Below are 12,647 nucleotides of genomic sequence, written 5' to 3'. Positions count from 1 at the left end.
GATAGGTGAATGACAGAAGGATAGATGGATGGATGGAATATAGAGATGGATGGATGGAATATAGTGATGGATGGATGGATAGATGGAATATGGTGAAGGATGGATGGATGGATAGATGGAATATAGTGATGGATGGATGGATGGATGTAATATAGTGATGGATGGATGGATAGATGGATTAATTCCTGAAGAGTTCCCACCCTAAATTTTTTATGGCACAGAAAAAAATGACACAAAACAAACAAATTTGATGTGATGGCATGCAGCAGATGTCAGTAATATTAGAGTAATATGTGTGACTTCTGGAGATCGGTTGTGTTCGTTGCAGCAGGAATGTAATGTGGCTGAGTTTGTCAGCATCTCCACTGCATTATTCAAAACACAGCACACAGATCTGCTCAGAATTCAGCGCACCTCTACTGGCAAATGCCCTGCAACGGCTAACCATAATAGCTTCCATTGCATTTGGACGAGCCGTTATTAATCATATTTGGATGGGGACATTTGTAGCAGACAAAAAAGAAAGAGTGATCCACCTTTAACACTTTTCATTAAGGTGCTGCCAGAAAGATTTTTCTGTCTGTCAGAGTTTAGGACAGAGAGTATTTCTCATTTACGCTGCTAAGATTTCCGTTACATGACCAGTTTGAGAAAGCACAGGAATCTACACTAGAGAGAACTCATTATTTCATAAAATGATATCTTTAGAGGAGCTAAAAAGGCTTACACTTTAGCCAACTGAGAAAGGAAAAAAAAAAATCAAGTTATGAAATCATTGAAATAGTTTGCTTCGGAGAACTTGCTCAACTCTTTAAAGCTGAAGTGTGCAGTTTTAAGTCATCAGATAGATCAGAAGAAATACATATTGCTGCAAGCAACAATTATAGCCCCTACATTTTTCATTCATTCCCAAAAAAACTCTGTCTTAACTGATAAATACCAAACAAGACATGCAACTCATGCCAAATCATTTACAGTGCAAGTACTTGTGTCACCATTATAGCGCCACCTTTTGGACAAACAGTAACTTCAATGGTGTTTTACATGCCTATACCTAATTCATTGATCTCATGTGTGCCAAAGGGCAAAGATTATTTAGATAATTGTTCAAAACAGGACTCTTTGTCTTTCTGTTTAGTGTGTGTGTGTGTGTGTGTGTGTGTGTGTGTGTGGTGAATCAAATCAGTTCAGTAACAGCTCTGTTTATGTAGAGGTGGATGGTGTTAACATTCAGAGGCTCTGGATCTTTCAGCATAAGCACTGTACACATACACGTCCTCACATACAGTCTCTCTTCCCCATTAGCTCTTCTAGGTAAATGATTTAACATGAACCCGTGTTCAAAGCCGAGAGAAATCCATTAAACCCGCGTGAATCAATCCCGTCGATTCTGATGATAAAGACTGCATGTAGGTGTGAAAGCAGGGAGGTCGTGAAGGGCCGGAAAAGTTTTTCGCTACACTGCTGATGAAAAATGCATGAGACCTGGTCCAAAGGAGCTGTTATTGGTTTATTTATTTATTTATTGGTTGTTGGAATTTTTTATTTATTTTTATTTTTGTATTTTTTTTTATGGCTGACAGAATAATGTAGCAGGTCTAAAAACTAATAGAGATAATACAATTTTGCTCAAATATTACTCATAATAAACATTGTTTACTGCCTAAGTGTGTGTGTGTGTGTGTGTAAATATTATATAACTGTAATATTTAAATGTCATTATAAATTACTATTATTATTATCATAATATTCACAATTATTATTTTGAATATTACTACTATATGTATTATACCATATCAAAACATTAATATATTTTATTATTATTTTTATACAATATGATAATCAATATGATTAGTATTATTCTTCATTATATTTACGAGATATTAAGCCAAATTATATTTGATATCATACAAAACATACAAAAAAGTTATACACACACACACACACACACACACACACACACACACACACACACAAGAGAGTTGTTTTGGGACATTGAGCTGTTTGCTCACAATGAGAATTGGACGAGAAAACACTTGAAAACATAGTATTTCACGGGAAAAAGTAAATAATGGATCAGAAGAACATGAAAAAGGGCCCACACCCATCATTCAAGCAAACACTTTCCACAACTCAGCAAATCGGATGAAAAAAAGAACATGTTTTGGAGGTTGTAGCGGAAAAGAAACATAATTAGAAGAGACAGAAAAGCGGGGAAGATGGGAAGGAGTCTTTCGACTGACACTGATGAAGAGCTTGATGTGGGTTTGATTACTGTGGTTTTGGGCAGGCCGTGAGGAATGTGCCACAGCACAGTCTTTCTGCTGAGACGCTTACCTTATGGAGAGCCATTTAATCATTTCAGCTTCACATCCCTCTTCTATTGCCTCGCTCACTTTGATTAATGACTCATGTTACATCCAATTCAGCTTTACTGACATGACTGCACCGCTGTGAGTGCTGCTGCTCATTTGGGATGATAACACTCGCACACATAAACACACACTTCCTGCAGTAGTGCTTATAAGTGACACTGCAAACCTGCCAAAGCTTATTGATTAGAGCCGTTCCTTACCTGCCAACATCACCAAACCTCACGCTTTAACATATACACCATCCTTCAAAAGACTGAGACTGGGCCAGGTTTCTAAAAAGTCTGTTCTGCTCAACAAGGCTGCATTTATCTGATCAGAAATACGGAGAAAACAGTAATATTGTGAAATGTCATTGCAAATTAAAATGATTTCTATTTGAATATATTACTTATTTCTGTGATCAAAGCTGAATTTTCATCATTTCCTGTCCTTCAGAAATCATTCTAATATACTGATTTACTGCTCAAGAATCATTTCTGATTATCATCAGTGTTGAAAGCAGGTGTGCTGCTTCAAATGTAAAAATAAAATCAAAATATATTTTATTCAGGATTCTATGATTAAGTTCAAAAGAACACTTTTGATCAGTTAAATGCATCCTTGCTAAATAGAATAAAACATTATTTTCAAACATTGTGTAGCGAGTTACAATGTAGAAAAGAAAAACGTAGTGTGCTTCACCCAACAGCAAAAAAATCAACTCACCATCAGGTTGCTCCTTATATGAATGATGATTTTCTCTGTGAAAAACAAAAAAGTTCAAGAAAGAATTTTCAGAAATAAATATACATAACTGTCAAGAAACACACAAAATATCAACTAACTATTAAAACAAATATTTTAAATAGCATAAATATTTTTTTATTAAAATGAATGAGTGATTGAATTAATCAATTATGATTCGATGACCGACAATTAAATTAATAGATAAATAATCAATGATTAAACAATTAATGAATGAATAACGGAATGAATTAATCATTAAACAAACAAATGAATGAATGAATGAATAAAATTAATGATTAAACAACAATGATTAAATGAATACTGAATGAATGAATGAATGAATGGTTGAATGAATGAATGAATGAATTAATTAATGACTGAATTAATGACTGAATGAATACTTGACTGAATGAATGAATTAATGAATGACTAACTGAAATGTCTTCCATTTCTTGATGTGAATGAATCTAACTGCAGTACTTTGTTTAAGGTGGCATTGATTGTACAATGTGCTCAAATATGCACAGTACACACACACACACACACACACACACAAACCCCAAAGCCACAAGGGATGAGCGAATCATTCCAAAGCTGGATCAGAAATAATTTCCACTCTAGTCTCTTAGTTCCCCTCGGACGTCCAGTAATTGATTTTTTTTAAACCTCTTTTGTTGTCACTCCAAACCCAGCCTGCGCTCTCTCAGCTTTTCCTCTTCTATGTCTCTCTAAGCAGTTTTTTGGTCCCCTGAAGGCCACAAGCCTCACCCCAGCAGACCTAAGAGCACAAAAACTTCTCCTTTAAACCAGAAGCCCATCAAAATGACAACACACACAGAAACACATCTGTGAAGCCAAAGGTTTTCAAAACGGCAGCTTTTTCTCACTCATGAATAAACTGATCTTTAGTTCATGTCAATCGTGTTCCAAATAAAGTGAAAATAAAATCTAATGGATTTCATTATATTTAAATGAATTAGATTTCTATTTCATTTAATGCATTATCTCCATATTACATTTGATTATATATAAACATTCCCTCATTCAGTTTCTGACAGAAATCACGATTGTTATGCATATGGCAAATTCCTCTTATACAGTACATGCATACATCTCTTTAGGGTTTCTTTTTCTTCTCACGTTTTCTTATGATTCGTACATTTCAAAGGACGTCTCTTCCGTTCTTCAGTGTATCTCTCAATCTGACGGAAGGTGCAGCGGTAAATAGGAAATCCTCATCATCGTGTTTTTCGTCTGCAGAACATCAAAGAGCAGAAAAATGGAGTGGTGAATGGTAATACAATTGAAGATGGATCTTCCAGATAAAACAGCAGAAGTACTCGCTCATCTTCACTGGGGAATACACTTGATGAAGTTCATAATGAATTCAATTATGCCAAACCTGTCTGATATATCGCTCTCAGAATCAAGAGCCTGTGATGCGACGGATCAACCCATTCACGAATAGCACCAAACTATTTCAGCTGGCAAATAAAACCCCTCTGTGTCCGAGAAAATCAATGCAATCTGCTGTTGAAATGGTCCGGACAGAGTTGACAAATGAAAGATTTATAATAACAAATTGATTGGGACACAAACTGATCTCATTAGTATTCATAGTATTTATGTTAAGTGGTTCTATCGAACACACAGCGTGAACGACTTCAGACATCCAGACTGTAGGATTTTGTTAACAATTTGCAATAAAGTTTAATGCATTCATGCAAATCGTATATTATATGATAAACAGCAGTTAACTCTTTCATATCCATCTTTGTTAATGTTCATTTCTATATATAGCACTAATGCATGTTTAACACTACATTAATATACTATGGATATATTATGAAAATCAATATATTTGTAAAGATTATTATCATAAACTTGTTAAACTTGTTAGTTCATCATACATAATGTATAATATTCTAATATTATATATACCATTTTATACTAGTATTAATACGTAATAATTGAGCTTAAACACGTTATCATTTACTTAATACTTTGTTTAGGTAAAAAAAAAATTAGAGTGATTTTTATGTCAATAACAATATTATTATAATTAATTAAATTAATAAAGAATTTACCAAAAACATTAATAGAAGAACAATATATACGTAAACATTATTAACAATAATTGTATCATTTAATTTTTATTTAATTTTCCTTCTTATAAACAAAAATGCTGTTCATTGTTAGTTCATAATACATAATGCATAACAGTAATATAAAATATATGTCGTATAATATATAATATATGTCGTATAACATATTGTATAAAGCATCAGAGTCTTTATAAACATAAAAGTGTCAAATGTACATCTAAATATCTGTCATTACTAATCAGGACACGCTGCACCGACGCACAGCAAACTTGAGCTGCATAACATCATCTAGAAAGTGAACACATGGAGGAGATGGCGTTCTTTGAGTGTAAATCGAACACAGAGCAGCGTTTGTATTTAATTAGCCTTCAGTGCGCCTGCTGTGCCCAGCCAGTATGTAATTACTGAGTAATGCTTTTAATTGGAGACATTCCCGTGATTCTGACGAGACATTTCTGAGCTCAGACTGTGATTCAGTAACAAAATCCACTTGATAAGCAAACAGCCGCTTTAACAGGGAAGACGCATTCAACCGTTCTTACTGGAGCAAGGATTTAAGCCCTTTCATTTCTTTTTAATGCTCAGGTAATTCAGCCATAACATTTCAGAAAGTTTTCAATGCCAAAATGCCATGTTTCGGGAAAAATGAACAGCCGCCGGTATGTGTGTAAGTGAAAGATTAAAATTCCCCGAATAAGAATTCAGTTTCACAGGGAGAATAAAGCCGAAAATATGTCAGTTCAAATGAAGATGGAGTCCTTGTGGGTCAAGGTTTAGCATCTTTTATCATTGTCAAAATTCAATAAACTTAAATCAACAAATATATTAATTATTTAAAAGACTGTTAATAGTGTGAAAGGGTTCAATGAGATGAGGAGAAAATATAGAAGTGCGTGTTGAACAAACTCATCATCTTCAGGTCCTCAGGCCACTCATTGTCTTCTGAACACCACATGAACATCAAAACGCCTTTGAAGATAATAGGGAAGGATTTTTGCTACCACAAGGAAAGAAGCTCTAACCAGATGAGTTGACGTGTTAAAGCCCTCTTAGTGAGACGAGGAACAAAAGATTGCAAAGCTTGTTTTTACTGGAGTGGAGAACTCTGTCTACTTCAGTCCATGAGATAAATGAGATCAGGAACAGCATGTTAAGTGCATTACATGCTCACACAGATACGCTTATAAATGCAGTTTTTACATATTATTACATTTTATTTGACATATTTCAAACTTTTTTCCAGACAAGAGGAAGTCATTGGGTGAGTTGTTTGGTTCCCAGAGTTCTTCAAATAATATTTTGCAGCGGTTTAAAAGTAATGACAAATAGTACTTAAACTAAAATTAAAATGACAATAAGAAAAAATGGTTCTTTTGGGGAATTTAAACTAGTTATTTTATTAAGATTAATATGATCATTGTGCGTGTACAGATATTTAAGTACTTATAAAGTTTTAAAAATATTTTTTTTTATTGAAAAACATTTGTCATATGACATATTTGTTTTTTTTTAAGGCTACAAAAAATAAAAAAACTTTGTCAAAATTTAGATTTTTTGCAATATATAAATTCATAACTATAATTTTTTCTTTTTTTTTTTAGAAGGTAGTCACAATTCTGACTTTGTCTTGCAATTATCAATTAACATATTGAAATTCTGACTTTACATAATAAATAATAATAATTTTAATTGTGAGTTATAAACTCAGAACATCCAGAATAAAAAATGACAAAGATAACTGTGACATTTTAATCTCACAATTCTGACTTGACTTTACAGAATCGCAGGTTAACTCACAAAGAATTGTGAGCTAAACTATAAACCAAATTGTCAGACAAAAAAAAAAAATATATATATATTTATCCAGTTGCAGAAACAAGCTTCTATACTTTCCAACCTGTTTCCTGAAAATGCATCTGAAAAGTTGAAAAGTGGATACCAAGTGAACATGCAATGAAACGTGTGTGATGCCATGTGAGCTCCAAAAGCACAAAAAAGAGTTTAATAAACTCTGAACCTCTGAGTCAGCTTCACATTCTTGTTTCAGCACATCCAAAAACCGAGTACTTTTAGACTAGAAACAAGCCATCTATAACGAAAAGCAGCTTTCCATAAACATGCCTCACTTCTACAAAAAATCCTACTGGAGCTTGTCTGTGAGATACGCTTGAATCGGCGGGTCACAGTGAGCTTCTGTGTTCATGCTGTGCTCGACTCAAGGAAACAGCTCACCTAACATCAGATTTCATTCTGCCTGGGCTTTGATCAACCGTTTCTGCTCCAGATTTCCTCAGGATCACGTGTGATGGAGGACGAGCCGGTCCACCGCAGAACCAGGAACACGGGTGGGCCGAAGAGCGCCGAGGGATGACCAACCTGACGAGATGTTCCTCTCATGCCGTTTGCACCAATTAAATATCTGTAGGGGTACAAGAATATGGAGTGCAGTACAGCTGAAACGTTTTGAAGAAAACAGAAAAAAGCATTTTTTGGACCTTTAGATACTTCAGGCTTTTATGGCTATATATTGTGATATAGTGAGAATATGGAGCTCATACTCGAATACTCAAAGAGGAAAAACACTTTTTTATTCAGAAGCCTGAACTGAGAAAAAAAAAGTGTTAGGTGCAGTTGCTGATAGTTACAAGGCCCGTACTTACATAAAATGCAAATAAATATAATTTTTTTCGCTATATGTACCAATAATATGTATTTTATGATGATAAGTGCTTCCTATTATGAAAAAAATAACTATTTTTTATTGTTTGGGCAAAATATATAACTCAGTCCAATACAATGATAACTGAAAGACAACCAAATAAATGTTTTTAGACTAAAAACATACACTATAAAGTTATATTCAAAACTCTTTAATATAGATATGATACAATAGGCTCTCATAGGGTTAAAATTCATATAGGCCACTTTTATATGTTTGGTGTTGTATAGGGATGCAATCAATTTGAAACTTTTGGCCAATACCAATAAGCAATATTTATTCTCATTTTATGGCATATTACTGATAATATAAATATTCTATTATCCATTGTCAACATAAAAATAAACAATTTAATAAAACACTATAAAATGTTACAAGTAAATGTAGGCACCACAGTTTTACAAATATTCATTATTATTGCAAGTTTGCTGCAGATTTAATGAAGATTACCGATACATTAAAATTAGAAAAATTAAAATAATGTTGATAAATATCAACTATAACATTTTTTAAAGTAGGGTAGAAATGTTAACAAGCATGCACAGCTAAATGTAAAATCAACCGAAACCAATCAATTAAAAAAAGAATAATAATTGTATCATGCATCCTTAGCATCCCCATACATCCTTGGCTTAACGATTACTTTAAGGAAACGCAACAGAATAAGACAGACACAAATCACTGTCAAAGCTGCCAAAGCATAATTACATTTGAGTTCAGAGTATGTGTGAAATTGAGTTGCTCTGTGAAGAGAAACCCACATCATTCAGAGACGCTTCCTCCATCTGTTTCACATTCAGACATCAGCGTGGTGAAGCACTGCCACGGAGAGCTGCTTTATATCAAACCGCTGATACGAGGCTTGATATGATGCAGACGGACTGAATGTTCCTGTGCAGATTGGGTAAATCCATAAAGCCTGTGGTGATGCCTCCTGGGAGGAGCTCAATATTACAGCTATCAACTGAACATCAGAACACAAAACTAGGGGTTCACGAATATGATGCTACGGTACTAATCCATCTTTTAAAGGATGAATGTAACAGAGAAAAAAAACAGGCAGAGTTTATGAATGTTAAAGAGTTTATTTAAAGTGCAAAAGGTCAATAGTCAATAATAAATCATGCATAAAAAGAGCATGAACATGCATTAATAAAATAGACAGGGTGGATTTTAATGTGATCTTGTTTGTGAGTCTAAGCAGCACTGAAATAGAGGAACTACTGCACAATGTTTGGAGGAGTTGCATTACAGCATTACATCCCTCAAAGCTCCATTACTCTCAGCTTTCATTTTAAAAGGGAACATTTCAACGGCCCATGAGCCTTGTTCACAACATGAGGTTAAAGCCAAGCGATGCTTCACATGTGTCCTGTCAACTTAGATATGATCTAGCTTTGCTATATAAAGATGTTTGGGATCCATTTGTTGTTACAAATACTTAAATGTTCATTTATTTGACTGCCTTTAATTGGCCATCTCACTTGCTTTCTGCCATTTGAGATGGTGTACACAAACATGGATCATGTTGCATTAAATGCTCTCAACGCCATTAAAATCCTGAATAATTCAGTGACTTCCCATGGACATCTTTGTTTTAAAGACACCTCTCCATCTTACTATCCTCTGCTTTTTGGAAAGCCTCCAGTGAATTCATTTTTCATCTGCATCTTATGATGGGAACCATCTGTTTGTGCTTTATGAGCTTATGTAGAGAGATGAACGAGCAAATCCGTAAATACATCACACTGATCCACATATGTCTGCGACATACGGTAACAATGAGAGCCAGAGATCGAACTCAAGCAGATACACATCTAATGTACTCTGAACTGTGCATTCACAGAGCACAAAGATGTTTGAGCAAAAGAAGATCTAAATGTCACAGACTGGCCTCTTTACTCAATAGAAAAAAAGAAAAAAAAAACAGAATTCCAGTCAGTGTCTGGTGTGACCACCATTCCTGCAGTCAGCATGACAATTGCACGCTCCCTCAAAACTTGAGACATCTGTGGCATTGTGCTGTGTGATAAAACTGCACATTTTAGAGTGGTCTTTTATTGGTGCCAGCCTAAGACAAACCTGTGCAATAATCATGCTGTCTAATCAGCATCTTGATATGACACACCTGTGAGGTGCACTGTAAAGTGTAGTAAATTTACAAACATTTGCTAAGTAAAAGACTAAACATAATTATTAGTAGGTTTAATTAGACATTTTTAAGTTATGTTTACTTGGAAATTCCCAGTTAATTTTGTTGACTCTTTGTTCGTAAATTTTACATTGTGTAGCCTAATGCTTATTACTGAAAAAAAAAGCGTACAAATGTATTTATTTTGCAAATTTTGCACTCATATATTTTAAGTAAAACTCAACCATTGAATTTAATAAAATCTGCGAGTTTACGCAATTTACTTTAACAACTTTAAACTGGTGCTATTAAGCATTTGGTTCACTTGCTATCATGCAAGTAAGCATGTAGACAGGCTGTTATCATTTTAAGATAATATGCCCACTCAATAAAATGAATAGCCACCTGAACACAGAGACCTCAAATCTTGGTACACCACACACAATGACGGTAAAAATCAGTGAATAGTGTTTGAGTATCAATGGGTCATTTTGAATAGAAAATAAACTCCAGGTGTCACAAAACAGTATGTTACTAAAACAAACAACAACTAACAACTAAAATAAACAACTAACAACAAAAACAACCATAAAACAGTGTACATTTTTAATTATTCATGCCCCATTGCTTGATGGGAAATATGGGATCAAAACTTTGATATTTACTTAAAGAATCCTTGTAAACATAACAAACGGTTCCAAGTAAAATATACTTATGAATTTTAACTTCCATTTCTACCTAGGCAGTTCCATTTGAATTTACTTTATAATTTACTTAAAAAAATAATTTTTTACAGTGTGGATGGATGATCTCAGCAAAGGAGAAGTGCTCACTAACACAGATTTAGACAGATTTGTGAAAAATATTTGAGATAAATAGGGCCTTTGTGTACATAGAAAAAGTCTTAGATCTTTGAGTTCAGCTCATGAAAATGGGGGCAAAACTAAAGTGTTGCATTCATAATTTTGTTCAGTGTATTTATAGAGCAAGGGAGTATTTAAAATCAGGTAGTAGGATTTTGCTTTGATTAAAGAAATAAATAATGTACATCAAGTACAAAGGTATTTTAAGACCATATACCTATAACATTTTTGGCATGTTAAAATATTGTAAAAAGCCATTTCAAAGATAGTTGTTATGCAATGGTAACCACTCTGGAACTGGTTTGACATTATTATGCTGTCTTACAAAGATAATGTTGCACCACTGAAATCAGAGATAAACAGGGAGAAAATTATTAATTTTGCACACTTCTGACGGACACCATCATGCTGCTGTTTCACCGTTAATTTTAGAGTGAATTTTTAAGGTGAATCATCTGAATTTAAAGTATTAATTGTTTCCACATTAACAAAAAAACATGAAAGTTGGAAGCAAGAAAGGACTTCACTGCTCCTGATTCAGCAAACTAGCAACTGTTTTAACTCTGCATATCAATAGTTTTAAGGCACCCTGATTGGCTGACATGTCATGGGAGGGCGGGGGTTTATTAAATTAGCAAGATTGGCAATATTGTGCAAGCATATTACCTGTTTTTTATATACGTGTGTGTGTGTGTGTGTGTGTGTGTGTGTGTGTGTGTGTGTGTGTGTGTGTGTGCTGTCACCTGAGGTAACTGTGTTGCCTCCAACCAAAGCAAACAACTGATGATTATCGGAGAGGAAGGAGAAATTTCACAGATAAAGTGCAGACACCAGAGTCAGCACGTTCTTCCCAGTCATCTGTAATTGCCTTACAAACTCCTGGGGGCTTTGAGAGATCCAGTGCATCATCTGCTGGCACACAAACACATGATGGGTGAAAACATATGCAGTGCACTCCAAACATTCAAGAGACGTTCACCTGAAAAGCAGCACTTTAAAAAGTTGCATGAATTAGGAAACAGAGGCACTTGATGATATATGACAGCACTGAATCCTGTGGACGTCAGCATGAAGTGGCACTCACAGCTGTTTGTTCTGAGTGTATAATAAGTATATATGAAATGATTAGTTCATAAAGTGAGAGCTGTGACAGCCTGTCATCAAACGGAGATGCTGTCGAGGGATCGATATCCAGAAGGACAACAGCTCTGCTCTCCTGCAGAGTAAATCTGTGAAGAGTAGAGCTGTTAGAGCAAGACCAAGGTGAAAATGTGGGTTAAAGGGCATTATATAAGTTTGACTCCACACCTTCAAGCAATGGTTGGGTGTAATAATGAAAAACCATTATTGTTTTGAGATGGACCTTTTCACTGAATCAGCCGGAGAGCTTCAACGACTCATTACTGAGCTCCGCTCACGATACAAAATTGATGCTAATTCATTCATAAATCCATTCTTAGACATTTCTTCAACTTTGGCACTTTTATGTCCCAGGAGATGATTTTTATTTCAGCAGATTGCCACTTTATTCTTTGTTAAATGAAGGTCACGTTTAAACCAGTCTTTGACCTTTTCACAAGGCTTTTATTAATAATATTTATATTTTACTGCCCTTGTTCGAGGTCTTCAATCTTAAATACATGCAAAAAAAATATATATTTTATATATAAAATATTTATAAAATATTATTTCTAATAGTAATAATTATAATTTTTATTCTTATTTTAG

General features: G+C 34.4%; 1 long non-coding RNA gene across 1 annotated transcript; it reads right to left on the bottom strand.

Annotated features, from left to right (window-relative positions):
* Window positions 1-3,638: 3,638 nt before the first annotated feature.
* LOC113097574 (uncharacterized) lies at window positions 3,639-11,814 on the bottom strand. The gene is made up of 4 exons (XR_003288892.1): window positions 11,663-11,814; window positions 7,439-7,625; window positions 4,261-4,355; window positions 3,639-3,879 (listed from the first exon to the last, which is right to left on the bottom strand). It is a non-coding gene; the product is annotated as an uncharacterized LOC113097574 (long non-coding RNA).
* Between the last annotated feature and the right edge of the window lie 833 nt (window positions 11,815-12,647).

Source organism: Carassius auratus, unplaced genomic scaffold (assembly GCF_003368295.1).
Source record: "Carassius auratus strain Wakin unplaced genomic scaffold, ASM336829v1 scaf_tig00216332, whole genome shotgun sequence".
Classification (NCBI taxonomy): Eukaryota; Metazoa; Chordata; class Actinopteri; order Cypriniformes; family Cyprinidae; genus Carassius; species Carassius auratus.
The sequence above is the reverse complement of the archived record's forward strand: the minus strand, read 5'-3'. Positions and strand labels throughout refer to the sequence as shown.